The following is a 23999-nucleotide window of genomic DNA, read 5'->3' on the forward strand; positions in this document are numbered from 1 at the left end:
CCAAGATGAGGTGACTTGTGTGGCTCGGACCAAGTTCTGTTACCCTGACTCCTTTGCAAACCTCAAAATTTGGCTAAAAAAACACATGTTCCTCACATTTCTGTGGCAGAAAGTTCTGGAATCTGAGAGGAGCCACAAATTTCCTTCCACCCAGCGTTCCCCCAAGTCTCCCGATAAAAATGATACCTCACTTGTGTGGGTAGGCCTAGCGCCCGCGACAGGAAACGCCCCAAAGCGCAACGTGGACACATCCAAATTTTTTAAAGAAAACAGAGGTGTTTTTTGCAAAGTGCCTACCTGTAGATTTTGGCCTCTAGCTCAGCCGGCACCTAGGGAAACCTACCAAACCTGTGCATTTCTGAAAACTAGAGACCTAGGGGAATCCAAGATGAGGTGACTTGTGTGGCTCCGACCAGGTTCTGTTACCCTGAATCCTTTGCAAACCTCAAAATTTGGCTAAAAAAACACATGTTCCTCACATTTCTGTGGCAGAAAGTTCTGGAATCTGAGAGGAGTCACAAATTTCCTTCCACTCAGCGTTCCCCCAAGTCTCCCGATAAAAATGATACCTCACTTGTGTGGGTAGGCCTAGCGCCCGCGACAGGAAACGCCCCGAAGCGCATCGTGGACACATCCAAATTTTTGAAAGAAAACAGAGGTGTTTTTTGCAAAGTGCCTACCTGTAGATTTTGACCTCTAGCTCAGCCGGCACCTAGGGAAACCTACCAAACCTGTGCATTTCTGAAAACTAGAGACCTAGGGGAATCCAAGATGAGGTGACTTGTGTGGCTCGGACCAAGTTCTGTTACTCTGACTCCTTTGGAAACCTCAAAATTTGGCTAAAAAAACACATGTTCCTCACATTTCTGTGGCAGAAAGTTCTGGAATCTGAGAGGAGCCACAAATTTCCTTCCACCCAGCGTTCCCCCAAGTCTCCCGATAAAAATCATACCTCACTTGTGTGGGTAGGCCTATCGCCCGCGACAGGAAACGCCCCAAAGCGCATCGTGGACACATCCAAATTTTTGAAAGAAAACAGAGGTGTTTTTTGCAAAGTGCCTACCTGTAGATTTTGGCCTCTAGCTCAGCCGGCACCTAGGGAAACCTACCAAACCTGTGCATTTCTGAAAACTAGAGACCTAGGGGAATCCAAGATGAGGTGACTTGTGTGGCTCGGACCAGGTTCTGTTACCCTGAATCCTTTGCAAACCTCAAAATTTGGCTAAAAAAACACATGTTCCTCACATTTCTGTGGCAGAAAGTTCTGGAATCTGAGAGGAGCCACAAATTTCCTTCCACCCAGCGTTCCCCCAATTCTCCCGATAAAAATGATACCTCACTTGTGTGGGTAGGCCTAGCGCCCGCAACAGGAAACGCCCCAAAGCGCAACGTGGACACATCCAAATTTTTGAAAGAAAACAGAGGTGTTTTTTGCAAAGTGCCTACCTGTAGATTTTGGCCTCTAGCTCAGCCGGCACCTAGGGAAACCTACCAAACCTGTGCATTTCTGAAAACTAGAGACCTAGGGGAATCCAAGATGAGGTGACTTGTGTGGCTCGGACCAAGTTCTGTTACCCTGACTCCTTTGCAAACCTCAAAATTTGGCTAAAAAAACACATGTTCCTCACATTTCTGTGGCAGAATGTTCTGGAATCTGAGAGGAGCCACAAATTTCCTTCCACCCAGCGTTCCCCCAAGTCTCCCGATAAAAATGATACCTCACTTGTGTGGGTAGGCCTAGCGCCCGCGACAGGAAACGCCCCAAAGCGCAACGTGGACACATCCAAATTTTTTAAAGAAAACAGAGGTGTTTTTTGCAAAGTGCCTACCTGTAGATTTTGGCCTCTAGCTCAGCCGACACCTAGGGAAACCTACCAAACCTGTACATTTCTGAAAACTAGAGACCTAGGGGAATCCAAGATGAGGTGACTTGTGTGGCTCGGACCAAGTTCAGTTACTCTGACTCCTTTGCAAACCTCAAAATTTGGCTAAAAAAACACATGTTACTCACATTTCTGTGGCAGAAAGTTCTGGAATCTGAGAGGAGCCACAAATTTCCTTCCACCCAGCGTTCCCCCAAGTCTCCCGATAAAAATGATACCTCACTTGTGTGGGTAGGCCTAGCGCCCGCGACAGGAAATGCCCCAAAGCGCATCGTGGACACATCCAAATTTTTGAAAGAAAACAGAGGTGTTTTTTGCAAAGTGCCTACCTGTAGATTTTGACCTCTAGCTCAGCCGGCACCTAGGGAAACTTACCAAACCTGTGCATTTCTGAAAACTAGAGACCTATGGGAATCCAAGATGAGGTGACTTGTGTGGCTCGGACCAGGTTCTGTTACCCTGAATCCTTTGCAAACCTCAAAATTTGGCTAAAAAAACACATGTTCCTCACATTTCTGTGGCAGAAAGTTCTGGAATCTGAGAGGAGTCACAAATTTCCTTCCACTCAGCGTTCCCCCAAGTCTCCCGATAAAAATGATACCTCACTTGTGTGGGTAGGCCTAGCGCCCGCGACAGGAAACGCCCCAAAGCGCATCGTGTACACATCCACATTTTTGAAAGAAAACAGAGGTGTTTTTTGCAAAGTGCCTACCTGTAGATTTTGGCCTCTAGCTCAGCCGGCACCTAGGGAAACCTACCAAACCTGTGCATTTCTGAAAACTAGAGACCTAGGGGAATCCAAGATGAGGTGACTTGTGTGGCTCGGACCAGGTTCTGTTACCCTGAATCCTTTGCAAACCTCAAAATTTGGCTAAAAAAACACATGTTCCTCACATTTCTGTGGCAGAAAGTTCTGGAATCTGAGAGGAGCCACAAATTTCCTTCCACCCAGCGTTCCCCCAAGCCTCCCGATAAAAATGATACCTCACTTGTGTTGGTAGGCCTAGCGCACGCAACAGGAAACGCCCCAAAGCGCAACGTGGACACATCCAAATTTTTGAAAGAAAACAGAGGTGTTTTTTGCAAAGTGCCTACCTGTAGATTTTGGCCTACAGGCTCAGCCGGCACCTAGGGAAACCTACCAAACCTGTGCATTTCTGAAAACTAGAGACCTAGGGGAATCCAAGATGAGGTGACTTGTGTGGCTCGGACCAAGTTCTGTTACCCTGACTCCTTTGCAAACCTCAAAATTTGGCTAAAAAAATACATGTTCCTCACATTTCTGTGGCAGAAAGTTCTGGAATCTGAGAGGAGCCACAAATTTGCTTCCACCCAGCGTTCCCCCAAGTCTCCCGATAAAAATCATACCTCATTTGTGTGGGTAGGCCTATCGCCCGCGACAGGAAACGCCTCAAAGCGCATCGTGGACACATCCAAATTTTTGAAAGAAAACAGAGGTGTTTTTTGCAAAGTGCCTACCTGTAGATTTTGGCCTCTAGCTCAGCCGGCACCTAGGGAAACCTACCAAACCTGTGCATTTCTGAAAACTAGAGACCTAGGGGAATCCAAGATGAGGTGACTTGTGTGGCTCCGACCAGGTTCTGTTACCCTGAATCCTTTGCAAACCTCAAAATTTGGCTAAAAAAACACATGTTCCTCACATTTCTGTGGCAGAAAGTTCTGGAATCTGAGAGGAGCCACAAATTTCCTTCCACCCAGCGTTCCCCCAATTCTCCCGATAAAAATTATACCTCACTTGTGTGGGTAGGCCTAGCGCCCGCAACAGGAAACGCCCCAAAGCGCAACGTGGACACATCCAAATTTTTGAAAGAAAACAGAGGTGTTTTTTGCAAAGTGCCTACCTGTAGATTTTGGCCTCTAGCTCAGCCGGCACCTAGGGAAACCTACCAAACCTGTGCATTTCTGAAAACTAGAGACCTAGGGGAATCCAAGATGAGGTGACTTGTGTGGCTCGGACCAAGTTCTGTTACCCTGACTCCTTTGCAAACCTCAAAATTTGGCTAAAAAAACACATGTTCCTCACATTTCTGTGGCAGAAAGTTCTGGAATCTGAGAGGAGTCACAAATTTCCTTCCACCCAGCATTCCCCCAAGTCTCCCGATAAAAATGATACCTCACTTGTGTGGGTAGGCCTAGCGCCCGCGACAGGAAACGCCCCAAAGCGCAACGTGGACACATCCAAATTTTTTCAAGAAAACAGAGGTGTTTTTTGCAAAGTGCCTACCTGTAGATTTTGGCCTCTAGCTCAGCCGGCACCTAGGGAAACCTACCAAACCTGTGCATTTCTGAAAACTAGAGACCTAGGGGAATCCAAGATGAGGTGACTTGTGTGGCTCGGACCAGGTTCTGTTACCCTGAATCCTTTGCAAACCTCAAAATTTGGCTAAAAAAACCCATGTTCCTCACATTTCTGTGGCAGAAAGTTCTGGAATCTGAGAGGAGCCACAAATTTCCTTCCACCCAGCGTTCCCCCAAGTCTCCCGATAAAAATGATACCTCACTTGTGAGGGTAGGCCTAGCGCCCGCAACAGGAAACGCCCCAAAGCGCAACGTGGACACATCCAAATTTTTGAAAGAAAACAGAGGTGTTTTTTGCAAAGTGCCTACCTGTAGATTTTGGCCTCTAGCTCAGCCGGCACCTAGGGAAACCTACCAAACCTGTGCATTTCTGAAAACTAGAGACCTAGGGGAATCCAAGATGAGGTGACTTGTGTGGCTCGGACCAAGTTCTGTTACCCTGACTCCTTTGCAAACCTCAAAATTTGGCTAAAAAAACACATGTTCCTCACATTTCTGTGGCAGAAAGTTCTGGAATCTGAGAGGAGCCACAAATTTCCTTCCACCCAGCGTTCCCCCAAGTCTCCCGATAAAAATGATACCTCACTTGTGTGGGTAGGCCTAGCGCCCGCGACAGGAAACGCCCCAAAGCGCAACGTGGACACATCCAAATTTTTTAAAGAAAACAGAGGTGTTTTTTGCAAAGTGCCTACCTGTAGATTTTGGCCTCTAGCTCAGCCGGCACCTAGGGAAACCTACCAAACCTGTGCATTTCTGAAAACTAGAGACCTAGGGGAATCCAAGATGAGGTGACTTGTGTGGCTCCGACCAGGTTCTGTTACCCTGAATCCTTTGCAAACCTCAAAATTTGGCTAAAAAAACACATGTTCCTCACATTTCTGTGGCAGAAAGTTCTGGAATCTGAGAGGAGTCACAAATTTCCTTCCACTCAGCGTTCCCCCAAGTCTCCCGATAAAAATGATACCTCACTTGTGTGGGTAGGCCTAGCGCCCGCGACAGGAAACGCCCCAAAGCGCATCGTGGACACATCCAAATTTTTGAAAGAAAACAGAGGTGTTTTTTGCAAAGTGCCTACCTGTAGATTTTGACCTCTAGCTCAGCCGGCACCTAGGGAAACCTACCAAACCTGTGCATTTCTGAAAACTAGAGACCTAGGGGAATCCAAGATGAGGTGACTTGTGTGGCTCGGACCAAGTTCTGTTACTCTGACTCCTTTGGAAACCTCAAAATTTGGCTAAAAAAACACATGTTCCTCACATTTCTGTGGCAGAAAGTTCTGGAATCTGAGAGGAGCCACAAATTTCCTTCCACCCAGCGTTCCCCCAAGTCTCCCGATAAAAATGATACCTCACTTGTGTGGGTAGGCCTATCGCCCGCGACAGGAAACGCCCCACAGCGCATCGTGGACACATCCAAATTTTTGAAAGAAAACAGAGGTGTTTTTTGCAAAGTGCCTACCTGTAGATTTTGGCCTCTAGCTCAGCCGGCACCTAGGGAAACCTACCAAACCTGTGCATTTCTGAAAACTAGAGACCTAGGGGAATCCAAGATGAGGTGACTTGTGTGGCTCGGACCAGGTTCTGTTACCCTGAATCCTTTGCAAACCTCAAAATTTGGCTAAAAAAACACATGTTCCTCACATTTCTGTGGCAGAAAGTTCTGGAATCTGAGAGGAGCCACAAATTTCCTTCCACCCAGCGTTCCCCCAATTCTCCCGATAAAAATGATACCTCACTTGTGTGGGTAGGCCTAGCGCCCGCAACAGGAAACGCCCCAAAGCGCAACGTGGACACATCCAAATTTTTGAAAGAAAACAGAGGTGTTTTTTGCAAAGTGCCTACCTGTAGATTTTGGCCTCTAGCTCAGCCGGCACCTAGGGAAACCTACCAAACCTGTGCATTTCTGAAAACTAGAGACCTAGGGGAATCCAAGATGAGGTGACTTGTGTGGCTCGGACCAAGTTCTGTTACCCTGACTCCTTTGCAAACCTCAAAATTTGGCTAAAAAAACACATGTTCCTCACATTTCTGTGGCAGAATGTTCTGGAATCTGAGAGGAGCCACAAATTTCCTTCCACCCAGCGTTCCCCCAAGTCTCCCGATAAAAATGATACCTCACTTGTGTGGGTAGGCCTAGCGCCCGCGACAGGAAACGCCCCAAAGCGCAACGTGGACACATCCAAATTTTTTAAAGAAAACAGAGGTGTTTTTTGCAAAGTGCCTACCTGTAGATTTTGGCCTCTAGCTCAGCTGACACCTAGGGAAACCTACCAAACCTGTACATTTCTGAAAACTAGAGACCTATGGGAATCCAAGATGAGGTGACTTGTGTGGCTCGGACCAGGTTCTGTTACCCTGAATCCTTTGCAAACCTCAAAATTTGGATAAAAAAACACATGTTCCACACATTTCTGTGGCAGAAAGTTCTGGAATCTGAGAGGAGCCACAAATTTCCTTCCACCCAGCGTTCCCCCAAGTCTCCCGATAAAAATGATACCTCACTTGTGTGGTTAGGCCTAGCGCCCACAACAGGAAACACCCCAAAGCGCAACGTGGACACATCCAAATTTTTGAAAGAAAACAGAGGTGTTTTTTGCAAAGTGCCTACCTGTAAATGTTGGCCTCTAGCTCAGCCGGCACCTAGGGAAACCTACCAAACCTGTGCATTTCTGAAAACTAGAGACCTAGGGGAATCCAAGATGGGGTGACTTTTGTGGCTCGGACCAGGTTCTGTTACCCAGAATCCTTTGCAAACCTCAAAATTTGGGTAAAAAAACACATGTTCCTCACATTTCTGTGGCAGAAAGTTCTGGAATCTGAGAGGAGTCACAAATTTCCTTCCACCCAGCATTCCCCCAAGTCTCCCGATAAAAATGATACCTCACTTGTGTGGGTAGGCCTAGCGCCCGCGACAGGAAACGCCCCAAAGCGCAACGTGGACACATCCACATTTTTTAAAGAAAACAGAGGTGTTTTGTGCAAAGTGCCTACCTGTAGATTTTGGCCTCTAGCTCAGCCGGCACCTAGGGAAACCTACCAAACCTGTGCATTTCTGAAAACTAGAGACCTAGGGGAATCCAAGATGAGGTGACTGGTGTGGCTCGGACCAAGTTCTGTTACCCTGACTCCTTTGCAAACCTCAAAATTTGGCTAAAAAAACACATGTTCCTCACATTTCTGTGGCAGAAAGTTCTGGAATCTGAGAGGAGCCACAAATTTCCTTCCACCCAGTGTTCCCCCAAGTCTCCCGATAAAAATGATACCTCACTTGTGTGGGTAGGCCTAGCGCCCGCGACAGGAAACGCCCCAAAGCGCAACGTGGACACATCCACATTTTTTAAAGAAAACAGAGGTGTTTTTTGCAAAGTGCCTACCTGTAGATTTTGGCCTCTAGCTCAGCCGGCACCTAGGGAAACCTACCAAACCTGTGCATTTCTGAAAACTAGAGACCTAGGGGAATCCAAGATGAGGTGACTTGTGTGGCTCGGACCAGGTTCTGTTACCCTGAATCCTTTGCAAACCTCAAAATTTGGCTAAAAAAACACATGTTCCTCACATTTCTGTGGCAGAAAGTTCTGGAATCTGAGAGGAGCCACGAATTTCCTTCCACCCAGCGTTCCCCCAAGTCTCCCGATAAAAATGATACCTCACTTGTGTGGGTAGGCCTAGCGCCCGCAACAGGAAGCGCCCCAAAGCGCAACGTGGACACATCCAAATTTTTGAAAGAAAACAGAGGTGTTTTTTGCAAAGTGCCTACCTGTAGATTTTGACCTCTAGCTCAGCCGGCACCTAGGGAAACCTACCAAACCTGTGCATTTCTGAAAACTAGAGACCTAGGGGAATCCAAGATGAGGTGACTTGTTTTTCTCGGATCACGTTCTGTTACTCTGACTCCTTTGCAAACCTCAAAATTTGGCTAAAAAACACATGTTCCTCACATTTCTGTGGCAGAAAGTTCTGGAATCTGAGAGGAGCCACAAATTTCCTTCCACCCAGCGTTCCCCCAAGTCTCCCGATAAAAATGATACCTCACTTGTGTGGGTAGGCCTAGCGCCCGCGACAGGAAATGCCCCAAAGCGCATCGTGGACACATCCAAATTTTTGAAAGAAAACAGAGGTGTTTTTTGCAAAGTGCCTACCTGTAGATTTTGACTTCTAGCTCAGCCGGCACCTAGGGAAACCTACCAAACCTGTGCATTTCTGAAAACTAGAGACCTAGGGGAATCCAAGATGAGGTGACTTGTGTGGCTCGGACCAGGTTCTGTTACCCTGAATCCTTTGCAAACCTCAAAATTTGGCTAAAAAAACACATGTTCCTCACATTTCTGTGGCAGAAAGTTCTGGAATCTGAGAGGAGTCACAAATTTCCTTCCACTCAGCGTTCCCCCAAGTCTCCCGATAAAAATGATACCTCACTTGTGTGGGTAGGCCTAGCGCCCGCGACAGGAAACGCCCCAAAGCGCATCGTGGACACATCCAAATTTTTGAAAGAAAACAGAGGTGTTTTTTGCAAAGTGCCTACCTGTAGATTTTGGCCTCTAGCTCAGCCGGCACCTAGGGAAACCTACCAAACCTGTGCATTTCTGAAAACTAGAGACCTAGGGGAATCCAAGATGAGGTGACTTGTGTGGCTCGGACCAGGTTCTGTTACCCTGAATCGTTTGCAAACCTCAAAATTTGGCTAAAAAAAAACACATGTTCCTCACATTTCTGTGGCAGAAAGTTCTGGAATCTGAGAGGAGCCACAAATTTCCTTCCACCCAGCGTTCCCCCAAGTCTCCCGATAAAAATGATACCTCACTTGTGTTGGTAGGCCTAGCGCCCGCAACAGGAAACGCCCCAAAGCGCAACGTGGACACATCCAAATTTTTGAACGAAAACAGAGGTGTTTTTTGCAAAGTGCCTACCTGTAGATTTTGGCCTCTAGCTCAGCCGGCACCTAGGGAAACCTACCAAACTTGTGCATTTCTGAAAACTAGAGACCTAGGGGAATCCAAGATGAGGTGACTTGTGTGGCTCGGACCAGGTTCTGTTACCCTGAATCCTTTGCAAACCTCAAAATTTGGCTAAAAAAACACATGTTCCTCACATTTCTGTGGCAGAAAGTTCTGGAATCTGAGAGGAGCCACAAATTTCCTTCCACCCAGTGTTCCCCCAAGTCTCCCGATAAAAATGATACCTCACTTGTGTGGGTAGGCCTAGCGCCCGCGACAGGAAACGCCCCAAAGCGCAACGTGGACACATCCAAATTTTTTAAAGAAAACAGAGGTGTTTTTTGCAAAGTGCCTACCTGTAGATTTTGGCCTCTAGCTCAGCCGGCACCTAGGGAAACCTACCAAACCTGTGCATTTCTGAAAACTAGAGACCTAGGGGAATCCAAGATGAGGTGACTTGTGTGGCTCGGACCAGGTTCTGTTACCCTGAATCCTTTGCAAACCTCAAAATTTGGCTAAAAAAACACATGTTCCTCACATTTCTGTGGCAGAAAGTTCTGGAATCTGAGAGGAGCCACGAATTTCCTTCCACCCAGCGTTCCCCCAAGTCTCCCGATAAAAATGATACCTCACTTGTGTGGGTAGGCCTAGCGCCCGCAACAGGAAGCGCCCCAAAGCGCAACGTGGACACATCAAAATTTTTGAAAGAAAACAGAGGTGTTTTTTGCAAAGTGCCTACCTGTAGATTTTGACCTCTAGCTCAGCCGGCACCTAGGGAAACCTACCAAACCTGTGTATTTCTGAAAACTAGAGACCTAGGGGAATCCAAGATGAGGTGACTTGTGTGGCTCGGACCAAGTTCTGTTACTCTGACTCCTTTGCAAACCTCAAAATTTGGCTAAAAAACACATGTTCCTCACATTTCTGTGGCAGAAAGTTCTGGAATCTGAGAGGAGCCACAAATTTCCTTCCACCCAGCGTTCCCCCAAGTCTCCCGATAAAAATTATACCTCACTTGTGTGGGTAGGCCTAGCGCCCGCGACAGGAAACGCCCCAAAGCGCAACGTGGACACATCCAAATTTTTGAAAGAAAAGAGAGGTGTTTTTTTTCAAAGTGCCTACCTGTAGATTTTGGCCTCTAGCTCAGCCGGCACCTAGGGAAACCTACCAAACCTGTGCATTTCTGAAAACTAGAGACCTAGGGGAATCCAAGATGAGGTGACATGTGTGGCTCGGACCAGGTTCTGTTACCCTGAATCCTTTGCAAACCTCAAAATTTGGCTAAAAAAACACATGTTCCTCACATTTCTGTGGCAGAAAGTTCTGGAATCTGAGAGGAGCCACAAATTTCCTTCCACCCAGCGTTCCCCCAAGTCTCCCGATAAAAATGATACCTCACTTGTGAGGGTAGGCCTAGCGCCCGCAACAGGAAACGCCCCAAAGCGCAACGTGGACACATCCAAATTTTTGAAAGAAAACAGAGGTGTTTTTTGCAAAGTGCCTACCTGTAGATTTTGACCTCTAGCTCAGCCGGCACCTAGGGAAACCTACCAAACCTGTGCATTTCTGAAAACTAGAGACCTAGGGGAATCCAAGATGAGGTGACTTGTGTGGCTCGGATCACGTTCTGTTACTCTGACTCCTTTGCAAACCTCAAAATTTGGCTAAAAAAACACATGTTCCTCACATTTCTGTGGCAGAAAGTTCTGGAATCTGAGAGGAGCCACAAATTTCCTTCCACCCAGCGTTCCCCCAAGTCTCCCGATAAAAATGATACCTCACTTGTGTGGGTAGGCCTAGCGCCCGCGACAGGAAATGCCCCAAAGCGCATCGTGGACACATCCAAATTTTTTAAAGAAAACAGAGGTGTTTTTTGCAAAGTGCCTACCTGTAGATTTTGACTTCTAGCTCAGCCGGCACCTAGGGAAACCTACCAAACCTGTGCATTTCTGAAAACTAGAGACCTAGGGGAATCCAAGATGAGGTGACTTGTGTGGCTCGGACCAGGTTCTGTTACCCTGAATCCTTTGCAAACCTCAAAATTTGGCTAAAAAAACACATGTTCCTCACATTTCTGTGGCAGAAAGTTCTGGAATCTGAGAGGAGTCACAAATTTCCTTCCACTTAGCGTTCCCCCAAGTCTCCCGATAAAAATGATACCTCACTTGTGTGGGTAGGCCTAGCGCCCGCGACAGGAAACGCCCCAAAGCGCATCGTGGACACATCCAAATTTTTGAAAGAAAACAGAGGTGTTTTTTGCAAAGTGCCTACCTGTAGATTTTGGCCTCTAGCTCAGCCGGCACCTAGGGAAACCTACCAAACCTGTGCATTTCTGAAAACTAGAGACCTAGGGGAATCCAAGATGAGGTGACTTGTGTGGCTCGGACCAGGTTCTGTTACCCTGAATCGTTTGCAAACCTCAAAATTTGGCTAAAAAAACACATGTTCCTCACATTTCTGTGGCAGAAAGTTCTGGAATCTGAGAGGAGCCACAAATTTCCTTCCACCCAGCGTTCCCCCAAGTCTCCCGATAAAAATGATACCTCACTTGTGTTGGTAGGCCTAGCGCCCGCAACAGGAAACGCCCCAAAGCGCAACGTGGACACATCCAAATTTTTGAACGAAAACAGAGGTGTTTTTTGCAAAGTGCCTACCTGTAGATTTTGGCCTCTAGCTCAGCCGGCACCTAGGGAAACCTACCAAACTTGTGCATTTCTGAAAACTAGAGACCTAGGGGAATCCAAGATGAGGTGACTTGTGTGGCTCGGACCAGGTTCTGTTACCCTGAATCCTTTGCAAACCTCAAAATTTGGCTAAAAAAACACATGTTCCTCACATTTCTGTGGCAGAAAGTTCTGGAATCTGAGAGGAGCCACAAATTTCCTTCCACCCAGCGTTCCCCCAAGTCTCCCGATAAAAATGATACCTCACTTGTGTTGGTAGGCCTAGCGCCCGCAACAGGAAACGCCCCAAAGCGCAACGTGGACACATCCAAATTTTTGAAAGAAAACAGAGGTGTTTTTTGCAAAGTGCCTACCTGTAGATTTTGGCCTACAGGCTCAGCCGGCACCTAGGGAAACCTACCAAACCTGTGCATTTCTGAAAACTAGAGACCTAGGGGAATCCAAGATGAGGTGACTTGTGTGGCTCTGACCAAGTTCTGTTACCCTGACTCCTTTGCAAACCTCAAAATTTGGCTAAAAAAACACATGTTCCTCACATTTCTGTGGCAGAAAGTTCTGGAATCTGAGAGGAGCCACAAATTTCCTTCCACCCAGCGTTCCCCCAAGTCTCCCGATAAAAATCATACCTCACTTGTGTGGGTAGGCCTATCGCCCGCGACAGGAAACGCCCCAAAGCGCATCGTGGACACATCCAAATTTTTGAAAGAAAACAGAGGTGTTTTTTGCAAAGTGCCTACCTGTAGATTTTGGCCTCTAGCTCAGCCGGCACCTAGGGAAACCTACCAAACCTGTGCATTTCTGAAAACTAGAGACCTAGGGGAATCCAAGATGAGGTGACTTGTGTGGCTCGGACCAGGTTCTGTTACCCTGAATCCTTTGCAAACCTCAAAATTTGGCTAAAAAAACACATGTTCCTCACATTTCTGTGGCAGAAAGTTCTGGAATCTGAGAGGAGCCACAAATTTCCTTCCACCCAGCGTTCCCCCAATTCTCCCGATAAAAATGATACCTCACTTGTGTGGGTAGGCCTAGCGCCCGCAACAGGAAACGCCCCAAAGCGCAACGTGGACACATCCAAATTTTTTAAAGAAAACAGAGGTGTTTTTTGCAAAGTGCCTACCTGTAGATTTTGGCCTCTAGCTCAGCCGGCACCTAGGGAAACGTACCAAACCTGTGCATTTCTGAAAACTAGAGACCTAGGGGAATCCAAGATGAGGTGACTTGTGTGGCTCGGACCAAGTTCTGTTACCCTGACTCCTTTGCAAACCTCAAAATTTGGCTAAAAAAACACATGTTCCTCACATTTCTGTGGCAGAATGTTCTGGAATCTGAGAGGAGCCACAAATTTCCTTCCACCCAGCGTTCCCCCAAGTCTCCCGATAAAAATGATACCTCACCTGTGAGGGTAGGCCTAGCGCCCGTGACAGGAAATGCCCCAAAGCACAACGTGGACACATCCAAATTTTTTCAAGAAAACCGAGGTGTTTTTTGCAAAGTGCCTACCTGTAGATTTTGGCCTCTAGCTCAGCCGGCACCTAGGGAAACCTACCAAACCTGTGCATTTCTGAAAACTAGAGACCTAGGGGAATCCAAGATGAGGTGACTTGTGTGGCTCGGACCAGGTTCTGTTACCCTGAATCCTTTGCAAACCTCAAAATTTGGCTAAAAAAACACATGTTCCTCACATTTCTGTGGCAGAAAGTTCTGGAATCTGAGAGGAGCCACGAATTTCCTTCCACCCAGCGTTCCCCCAAGTCTCCCGATAAAAATGATACCTCACTTGTGTGGGTAGGCCTAGCGCCCGCAACAGGAAGCGCCCCAAAGCGCAACGTGGACACATCAAAATTTTTGAAAGAAAACAGAGGTGTTTTTTGCAAAGTGCCTACCTGTAGATTTCGACCTCTAGCTCAGCCGGCACGTAGGGAAACCTACCAAACCTGTGTATTTCTGAAAACTAGAGACCTAGGGGAATCCAAGATGAGGTGACTTGTGTGGCTCGGACCAAGTTCTGTTACTCTGACCCCTTTGCAAACCTCAAAATTTGGCTAAAAAAACACATGTTCCTCACATTTCTGTGGCAGAAAGTTCTGGAATCTGAGAGGAGCCACAAATTTCCTTCCACCCAGCGTTCCCCCAAGTCTCCCGATAAAAATGATACCTCACTTGTGTGGGTAGGCCTAACGCCCGCGACAGGAAACGCCCCAAAGCGCAACGTGGACACATCCAAATTTTTGAAAGAAAACAGAGGTGTTTTTTGCAAAGTGCCTACCTGTAGATTTTGGCCTCTAGCTCAGCCGGCACCTAGGGAAAGCTACCAAACCTGTGCATTTCTGAAAACTAGAGACCTAGGGGAATCCAAGATGAGGTGACTTGTGTGGCTCGGACCAGGTTCTGTTACCCTGAATCCTTTGCAAACCTCAAAATTTGGCTAAAAAAACACATGTTCCTCACATTTCTGTGGCAGAAAGTTCTGGAATCTGAGAGGAGCCACAAATTTCCTTCCACCCAGCGTTCCCCCAAGTCTCCCGATAAAAATGATACCTCACTTGTGAGGGTAGGCCTAGCGCCCGCAACAGGAAACGCCCCAAAGCGCAACGTGGACACATCCAAATTTTTGAAAGAAAACAGAGGTGTTTTTTGCAAAGTGCCTACCTGTAGATTTTGACCTCTAGCTCAGCCGGCACCTAGGGAAACCTACCAAACCTGTGCATTTCTGAAAACTAGAGACCTAGGGGAATCCAAGATGAGGTTACTTGTGTGGCTCGGACCAAGTTCTGTTATTCTGACTCCTTTGCAAACCTCAAAATTTGGCTAAAAAAACACATGTTCCTCACATTTCTGTGGCAGAAAGTTCTGGAATCTGAGAGGAGCCACAAATTTCCTTCCACCCAGCGTTCCCCCAAGTCTCCCGATAAAAATGATACCTCACTTGTGTGGGTAGGCCTAGCGCCCGCGACAGGAAATGCCCCAAAGCGCATCGTGGACACATCCAAATTTTTGAAAGAAAACAGAGGTGTTTTTTGCAAAGTGCCTACCTGTAGATTTTGACCTCTAGCTCAGCCGGCACCTAGGGAAACCTACCAAACCTGTGCATTTCTGAAAACTAGAGACCTAGGGGAATCCAAGATGAGGTGACTTGTTTGGCTCGGACCAGGTTCTGTTACCCTGAATCCTTTGCAAACCTCAAAATTTGGCTAAAAAAACACATGTTCCTCACATTTCTGTGGCAGAAAGTTCTGGAATCTGAGAGGAGTCACAAATTTCCTTCCACTCAGCGTTCCCCCAAGTCTCCCAATAAAAATGATACCTCACTTGTGTGGGTAGGCCTAGCGCCCGCGACAGGAAACACCCCAAAGCGCATCGTGGACACATCCAAATTTTTGAAAGAAAACAGAGGTGTTTTTTGCAAAGTGCCTACCTGTAGATTTTGGCCTCTAGCTCAGCCGGCACCTAGGGAAACCTACCAAACCTGTGCATTTCTGAAAACTAGAGACCTAGGGGAATCCAAGATGAGGTGACTTGTGTGGCTCGGACCAGGTTCTGTTACCCTGAATCCTTTGCAAACCTCAAAATTTGGCTAAAAAAACACATGTTCCTCACATTTCTGTGGCAGAAAGTTCTGGAATCTGAGAGGAGCCACAAATTTCCTTCCACCCAGCGTTTCCCCAAGTCTCCCGATAAAAATGATACCTCACTTGTGTTGGTAGGCCTAGCGCCCGCAACAGGAAACGCCCCAAAGCGCACCGTGGACACATCCAAATTTTTGAAAGAAAACAGAGGTGTTTTTTGCAAAGTGCCTACCTGTAGATTTTGGCCTACAGGCTCAGCCGGCACCTAGGGAAACCTACCAAACCTGTGCATTTCTGAAAACTAGAGACCTAGGGGAATCCAAGATGAGGTGACTTGTGTGGCTCGGACCAAGTTCTGTTACCCTGACTCCTTTGCAAACCTCAAAATTTGGCTAAAAAAACACATGTTCCTCACATTTCTGTGGCAGAAAGTTCTGGAATCTGAGAGGAGCCACAAATTTCCTTCCACCCAGCGTTCCCCCAAGTCTCCCGATAAAAATCATACCTCACTTGTGTGGGTAGGCCTATCGCCCGCGACAGGAAACACCCCAAAGCGCATCGTGGACACATCCAAATTTTTGAAAGAAAACAGAGGTGTTTTTTGCAAAGTGCCTACCTGTAGATTTTGGCCTCTAGCTCAGCCGGCACCTAGGGAAACCTACCAAACCTGTGCATTTCTGAAAACTAGAGACCTAGGGGGATCCAAGATGAGGTGACTTGTGTGGCTCGGACCAGGTTCTGTTACCCTGAATCCTTTGCAAACCTCAAAATTTGGCTAAAAAAACACATGTTCCTCACATTTCTGTGGCAGAAAGTTCTGGAATCTGAGAGGAGCCACAAATTTCCTTCCACCCAGCGTTCCCCCAATTCTCCCGATAAAAATGATACCTCACTTGTGTGGGTAGGCCTAGCGCCCGCAACAGGAAACGCCCCAAAGCGCAACGTGGACACATCCAAATTTTTGAAAGAAAACAGAGGTGTTTTTTGCAAAGTGCCTACCTGTAGATTTTGGCCTACAGGCTCAGCCGGCACCTAGGGAAACCTACCAAACCTGTGCATTTCTGAAAACTAGAGACCTAGGGGAATCCAAGATGAGGTGACTTGTGTGGCTCGGACCAAGTTCTGTTACCCTGACTCCTTTGCAAACCTCAAAATTTGGCTAAAAAAACACATGTTCCTCACATTTCTGTGGCAGAATGTTCTGGAATCTGAGAGGAGCCACAAATTTCCTTCCACCCAGCGTTCCCCCAAGTCTCCCGATAAAAATGATACCTCACTTGTGTGGGTAGGCCTAGCGCCCGCGACAGGAAACGCCCCAAAGCGCAACGTGGACACATCCAAATTTTTTAAAGAAAACAGAGCTGTTTTTTGCAAAGTGCCTACCTGTAGATTTTGGCCTCTAGCTCAGCCGGAACCTAGGGAAACCTACCAAACCTGTGCATTTCTGAAAACTAGAGACCTAGGGGAATCCAAGATGGGGTGACTTTTGTGGCTCGGACCAGGTTCTGTTACCCTGAATCCTTTGCAAACCTCAAAATTTGGCTAAAAAAACATATGTTCCTCACATTTCTGTGGCAGAAAGGTCTGGAATCTGAGAGGAGCCACAAATTTCCTTTCACCCAGCGTTCCCCCAAGTCTCCCGATAAAAATGATACCTCACTTGTGTGGTTAGGCCTAGCGCCCACAACAGGAAACGCCCCAAAGCGCAACGTGGACACATCCAAATTTTTGAAAGAAAACAGAGGTGTTTTTTGCAAAGTGCCTACCTGTAAATTTTGGCCTCTAGCTCAGCCGGCACCTAGGGAAACCTACCAAACCTGTGCATTTCTGAAAACTAGAGACCTAGGGGAATCCAAGATGGGGTGACTTTTGTGGCTCGGACCAGGTTCTGTTACCCAGAGGCCCTCATTCTGACCCTGGCGGTCTTTTCGCAAGACCGCCGAGTTACCGCCGCGGTGAAGACTGCCGACCGCGGCGGTATGCCGCTGTGCGCATTCTGACCGCTGGGAGCGTTCCGCCGGAAAACCGCCAGCAGCCACACTGGCGGTCGGCGGGAAAGTGGAGACTGGTCAACCTCCACCGCCACGCCAGCAGAACACCGCCCACAGAATTACGACCCACATTTCTGTGTGGCGGTCTTCTGTTGGCGGTCTTCTGTTGGCGGTCTTCTGTTGGCGGTCACCTCCCCATGGCTCCTGTCACCTCCCGGAGGACCAACGCACAAGGTAAGTTGATCGTCCGTGAGGGGAGGGGGTGGGGGGGTGTTGTGTGATGTGGGCGTGCATGGGGGTGTGCGTGTGAGTGTGTAGAGGGGGTGTGTGAGTGCGTGTATGCGGGCGGGGGGTGCTGCTGTGTCTATGGGTAATGTGTGCTGTTCGGCAGGTGCGCATGTCTGCATGTATGTGTGCGGGTATGTGTCCCCGTTGTGTATGTGTGTGTAGGGGGTGTGTATATGTGCATGTTGGGGGTGTGTGCATGTCGGGGTGCATGTATGTGCATGTCGGGCTGGGGGTGGGGAGGGGGTTCGTACCACCTCTGGGGGTGGCAGGGGGGTGGAGGGTGTGGGGGGAGGACTCGGTGGGTAGTGGGGGGTGGGGGAGACCCCTATCAGTGCCAGGGAAGGAATTCCCTGGCCCCGATAGTGCTTACCGCCATGGTTCGCACGGCGGTTCCCGCCCGCAAGAAACCGCGGCGGTAGGCAGGGTCATAATACCCTTGGCGGTCATGGGACGACCGCCGGGCCGGAGTGCGCAAACTCCAGCCCGGCGGTCATGACCGCCATGGCGGTCGGAGTGGAGAAGTGGCGGTCGGTCGCGGCGGGGACCGCCGCGGTCAGAATGCCATTTTTAATACCGCCGGTCTGTTCGCGGTCCGACCGCTGTCTCTCCGCCGACCGCCAGGGTCAGAATGAGGGCCAGAATCCTTTGCAAACCTCAAAATTTGGCTAAAAAAACACATGTTCCTCACATTTCTGTGGCAGAAAGTTCTGGAATCTGAGAGGAGTCACAAATTTCCTTCCACCCAGCATTCTCCCAAGTCTCCCGATAAAAATGATACCTCACTTGTGTGGGTAGGCCTAGCGCCGGCGACAGGAAAAGCCCCAAAGCGCATTGTGGACACATCCAAATTTTTGAAAGAAAACAGAGGTGTTTTTTGCAAAGTGTCTACCTGTAGATTTTGGCCTCTAGCTCAGCCGGCACCTAGGGAAACCTACCAAACCTGTGCATTTCTGAAAACTAGAGACCTAGGGGAATCCAAGATGAGGTGACTTGTGTGGCTCGGACCAGGTTCTGTTACCCTGAATCCTTTGCAAACCTCAAAATTTGGCTAAAAAAACACATGTTCCTCACATTTCTGTGGCAGAAAGTTCTGGAATCTGAGAGGAGCCACAAATTTCCTTCCACCCAGCGTTCCCCCAAGTCTCCCGATAAAAATGATACCTCACTTGTGTTGGTAGGCCTAGCACCCGCAACAGGAAACGCCCCAAAGCGCAACGTGGACACATCCAAATTTTTGAAAGAAAACAGAGGTGTTTTTTGCAAAGTGCCCACATGTAGATTTTGGCCTCTAGCTCAGCCGGCACCTAGGGAAACCTACCAAACCTGTGCATTTCTGAAAACTAGAGACCTAGGGGAATCCAAGATGAGGTGACTTGTGTGGCTGGGACCAAGTTCTGTTACCCTGACTCCTTTGCAAACCTCAAAATTTGGCTAAAAAAACACATGTTCCTCACATTTCTGTGGCAGAAAGTTCTGGAATCTGAGAGGAGCCACAAATTTCCTTCCACCCAGCGTTCCCCCAAGTCTCCCGATAAAAATGATACCTCACTTGTGTGGGTAGGCCTAGCGCCTGCGACAGGAAATGCCCCAAAGCGCATCGTGGACACATCCAAATTTTTGAAAGAAAACAGAGGTGTTTTTTGCAAAGTGCCTACCTGTAGATTTTGACCTCTAGCTCAGCCGGCACCTATGGAAACCTACCAAACCGGTGCATTTCTGAAAACTAGAGACCTAGGGGAATCCAAGATGAGGTGACTTGTGTGGCTCGGACCAAGTTCTGTTACCCTGACTCCTTTGCAAACCTCAAAATTTGGCTAAAAAAACACATGTTTCTCACATTTCTGTGGCAGAAAGTTCTGGAATCTGAGAGGAGCCACAAATTTCCTTCCACCCAGCGTTCCCCCAAGTCTCCCGATAAAAATCATACCTCACTTGTGTGGGTAGGCCTATCGCCCGCGACAGGAAACACCCCAAAGCGCATCGTGGACACATCCAAATTTTTGAAAGAAAACAGAGGTGTTTTTTGCAAAGTGCCTACCTGTAGATTTTGGCCTCTAGCTCAGCCGGCACGTAGGGAAACCTTCCAAACCTGTGCATTTCTGAAAACTAGAGACCTAGGGGAATCCAAGATGAGGTGACTTGTGTGGCTCGGACCAGGTTCTGTTACCCTGAATCCTTTGCAAACCTCAAAATTTGGCTAAAAAAACACATGTTCCTCACATTTCTGTGGCAGAAAGTTCTGGAATCTGAGAGGAGCCACAAATTTCCTTCCACCCAGCGTTCCCCCAATTCTCCCGATAAAAATGATACCTCACTTGTGTGGGTAGGCCTAGCGCCTTCAACAGGAAACGCCCCAAAGCGCAACGTGGACACATCCAAATTTTTGAAAGAAAACAGAGGTGTTTTTTGCAAAGTGCCTACCTGTAGATTTTGGCCTCTAGCTCAGCCGGCACCTAGGGAAACCTACCAAACCTGTGCATTTCTGAAAACTAGAGACCTAGGGGAATCCAAGATGAGGTGACTTGTGTGGCTCGGACCAAGTTCTGTTACCCTGACTCCTTTGCAAACCTCAAAATTTGGCTAAAAAAACACATGTTCCTTACATTTCTGTGGCAGAATGTTCTGGAATCTGAGAGGAGCCACAAATTTCCTTCCACCCAGCGTTCCCCCAAGTCTCCCGATAAAAATGATACCTCACTTGTGTGGGTAGGCCTAGCGCCCGCGACAGGAAACGCCCCAAAGCGCAACGTGGACACATCCAAATTTTTTAAAGAAAACAGAGGTGTTTTTTGCAAAGTGCCTACCTGTAGATTTTGGCCTCTAGCTCAGCCGGCACCTAGGGAAACCTACCAAACCTGTGCATTTCTGAAAACTAGAGACCTATGGGAATCCAAGATGAGGTGACTTGTGTGGCTCGGACCAGGTTCTGTTACCCTGAATCCTTTGCAAACCTCAAAATTTGGCTAAAAAAACACATGTTCCTCACATTTCTGTGGCAGAAAGGTCTGGAATCTGAGAGGAGCCACAAATTTCCTTTCACCCAGCGTTCCCCCAAGTCTCCCGATAAAAATGATACCTGACTTGTGTGGTTAGGCCTAGCGCCCACAACAGGAAACGCCCCAAAGCGCAACGTGGACACATCCAAATTTTTGAAAGAAAACAGAGGTGTTTTTTGCAAAGTGCCTACCTGTAAATTTTGGCCTCTAGCTCAGCCGGCACCTAGGGAAACCTACCAAACCTGTGCATTTCTGAAAACTAGAGACCTAGGGGAATCCAAGATGGGGTGACTTTTGTGGCTCGGACCAGGTTCTGTTACCCAGAATCCTTTGCAAACCTCAAAATTTGGCTAAAAAAACACATGTTCCTCACATTTCTGTGGCAGAAAGTTCTGGAATCTGAGAGGAGTCACAAATTTCCTTCCACCCAGCATTCCCCCAAGTCTCCCGATAAAAATGATACCTCACTTGTGTGGGTAGGCCTAGCGCCCGCGACAGGAAACGCCCCAAAGCGCATCGTGGACACATCCAAATTTTTGAAAGAAAACAGAGGTGTTTTTTGCAAAGTGTCTACCTGTAGATTTTGGCCTCTAGCTCAGCCGGCACATAGGGAAACCTACCAAACCTGTGCATTTCTGAAAACTAGAGACCTAGGGGAATCCAAGATGAGGTGACTTGTGTGGCTCGGACCAGGTTCTGTTACCCTGAATCCTTTGCAAACCTCAAAATTTGGCTAAAAAAACACATGTTCCTCACATTTCTGTGGCAGAAAGTTCTGGAATCTGAGAGGAGCCACAAATTTCCTTCCACCCAGCATTCCCCCAAGTCTCCCGATAAAAATGATACCTCACTTGTGTGGGTAGGCCTAGCGCCCACGACAGGAAATGCCCCAAAGCGCATCGTGGACACATCCAAATTTTTGAAAGAAAACAGAGGTGTTTTTTGCAAAGTGCCTACCTGTAGATTTTGAACTCTAGCTCAGCCGGCACCTAGGGAAACCTACCAAACCTGTGCATTTCTGAAAACTAGAGACCTAGGGGAATCCAAGATGAGGTGACTTGTGTGGCTCGGACCAGGTTCTGTTACCCAGAATCCTTTGCAAACCTCAAAATTTGGCTAAAAAAACACATGTTCCTCACATTTCTGTGGCAGAAAGTTCTGGAATCTGAGAGGAGCCACAAATTTCCTTCCACCCAGCGTTCCCCCAAGTCTCCCGATAAAAATGATACCTCACTTGTGAGGGTAGGCCTAGCGCCCGCAACAGGAAACGCCCCAAAGCGCAACGTGGACACATCCAAATTTTTGAAAGAAAACAGAGGTGTTTTTTGCAAAGTGCCTACCTGTAGATTTTGACCTCTAGCTCAGCAAGCACCTAGGGAAACCTACCAAACCTGTGCATTTCTGAAAACTAGAGACCTAGGGGAATCCAAGATGAGGTGACTTGTGTGGCTCGGACCAAGTTCTGTTACTCTGACTCCTTTGCAAACCTCAAAATTTGGCTAAAAAAACACATGTTCCTCACATTTCTGTGGCAGAAAGTTCTGGAATCTGAGAGGAGCCACAAATTTCCTTCCACCCCGCGTTCCCCCAAGTCTCCCGATAAAAATGATACCTCACTTGTGTGGGTAGGCCTAGCGCCCGCGACAGGAAACGCCCCAAAGCGCAACGTGAACACATCCAAATTTTTGAAAGAAAACAGAGGTGTTTTTTGCAAAGTGCCTACCTGTAGATTTTGGCCTCTAGCTCAGCCGGCACCTAGGGAAACCTACCAAACCTGTGCATTTCTGAAAACTAGAGACCTAGGGGAATCCAAGATGGGGTGACTTGTGTGGCTCGGACCAGGTTCTGTTACCCTGAATCCTTTGCAAACCTCAAAATTTGGCTAAAAAAACACATGTTCCTCACATTTCTGTGGCAGAAAGTTCTGGAATCTGAGAGGAGCCACAAATTTCCTTCCACCCAGCGTTCCCCCAAGTCTCCCGATAAAAATGATACCTCACTTGTGTGGGTAGGCCTAGCGCCCACGACAGGAAATGCCCCAAAGCGCATCGTGGACACATCCAAATTTTTAAAAGAAAACAGAGGTGTTTTTTGCAAAGTGCCTACCTGTAGATTTTGAACTCTAGCTCAGCCGGCACCTAGGGAAACCTACCAAACCTGTGCATTTCTGAAAACTAGAGACCTAGGGGAATCCAAGATGAGGTGACTTGTGTGGCTCGGACCAGGTTCTGTTACCCTGAATCCTTTGCAAACCTCAAAATTTGGCTAAAAAACACATATTCCTCACATTTCTGTGGCAGAAAGTTCTGGAATCTGAGAGGAGCCACAAATTTCCTTCCACCCAGCGTTCCCCCAAGTCTCCCGATAAAAATGATACCTCACTTGTGAGGGTAGGCCTAGCGCCCGCAACAGGAAACGCCCCAAAGCGCAACGTGGACACATCCAAATTTTTGAAAGAAAACAGAGGTGTTTTTTGCAAAGTGCCTACCTGTAGATTTTGACCTCTAGCTCAGCAAGCACCTAGGGAAACCTACCAAACCTGTGCATTTCTGAAAACTAGAGACCTAGGGGAATCCAAGATGAGGTGACTTGTGTGGCTCGGACCAAGTTCTGTTACTCTGACTCCTTTGCAAACCTCAAAATTTGGCTAAAAAAACACATGTTCCTCACATTTCTGTGGCAGAAAGTTCTGGAATCTGAGAGGAGCCACAAATTTCCTTCCACCCCGCGTTCCCCCAAGTCTCCCGATAAAAATGATTCCTCACTTGTGTGGGTAGGCCTAGCGCCCGCGACAGGAAACGCCCCAAAGCGCAACGTGGACACATCCAAATTTTTGAAAGAAAACAGAGGTGTTTTTTGCAAAGTGCCTACCTGTAGATTTTGGCCTCTAGCTCAGCCGGCACCTAGGGAAACCTACCAAACCTGTGCATTTCTGAAAACTAGAGACCTAGGGGAATCCAAGATGGGGTGACTTGTGTGGCTCGGACCAGGTTCTGTTACCCTGAATCCTTTGCAAACCTCAAAATTTGGCTAAAAAAACACATGTTCCTCACATTTCTGTGGCAGAAAGTTCTGGAATCTGAGAGGAGCCACAAATTTCCTTCCACGCAGCTTTCCCCCAAGTCTCCCGATAAAAATGATACCTCACTTGTGTGGGTAGGCCTAGCGCCCGCAACAGGAAACGCCCCAAAGCGCAACGTGGACACATCCAAATTTTTGAAAGAAAACAGAGGTGTTTTTTGCAAAGTGCCTACCTGTAGATTTTGGCCTCTAGCTCAGCCGGCACCTAGGGAAACCTACCAAACCTGTGCATTTCTGAAAACTAGAGACCTAGGG

This window comes from Pleurodeles waltl, chromosome 9 (genome assembly GCF_031143425.1).
Source record: "Pleurodeles waltl isolate 20211129_DDA chromosome 9, aPleWal1.hap1.20221129, whole genome shotgun sequence".
NCBI classification, from domain to species: Eukaryota; Metazoa; Chordata; class Amphibia; order Caudata; family Salamandridae; genus Pleurodeles; species Pleurodeles waltl.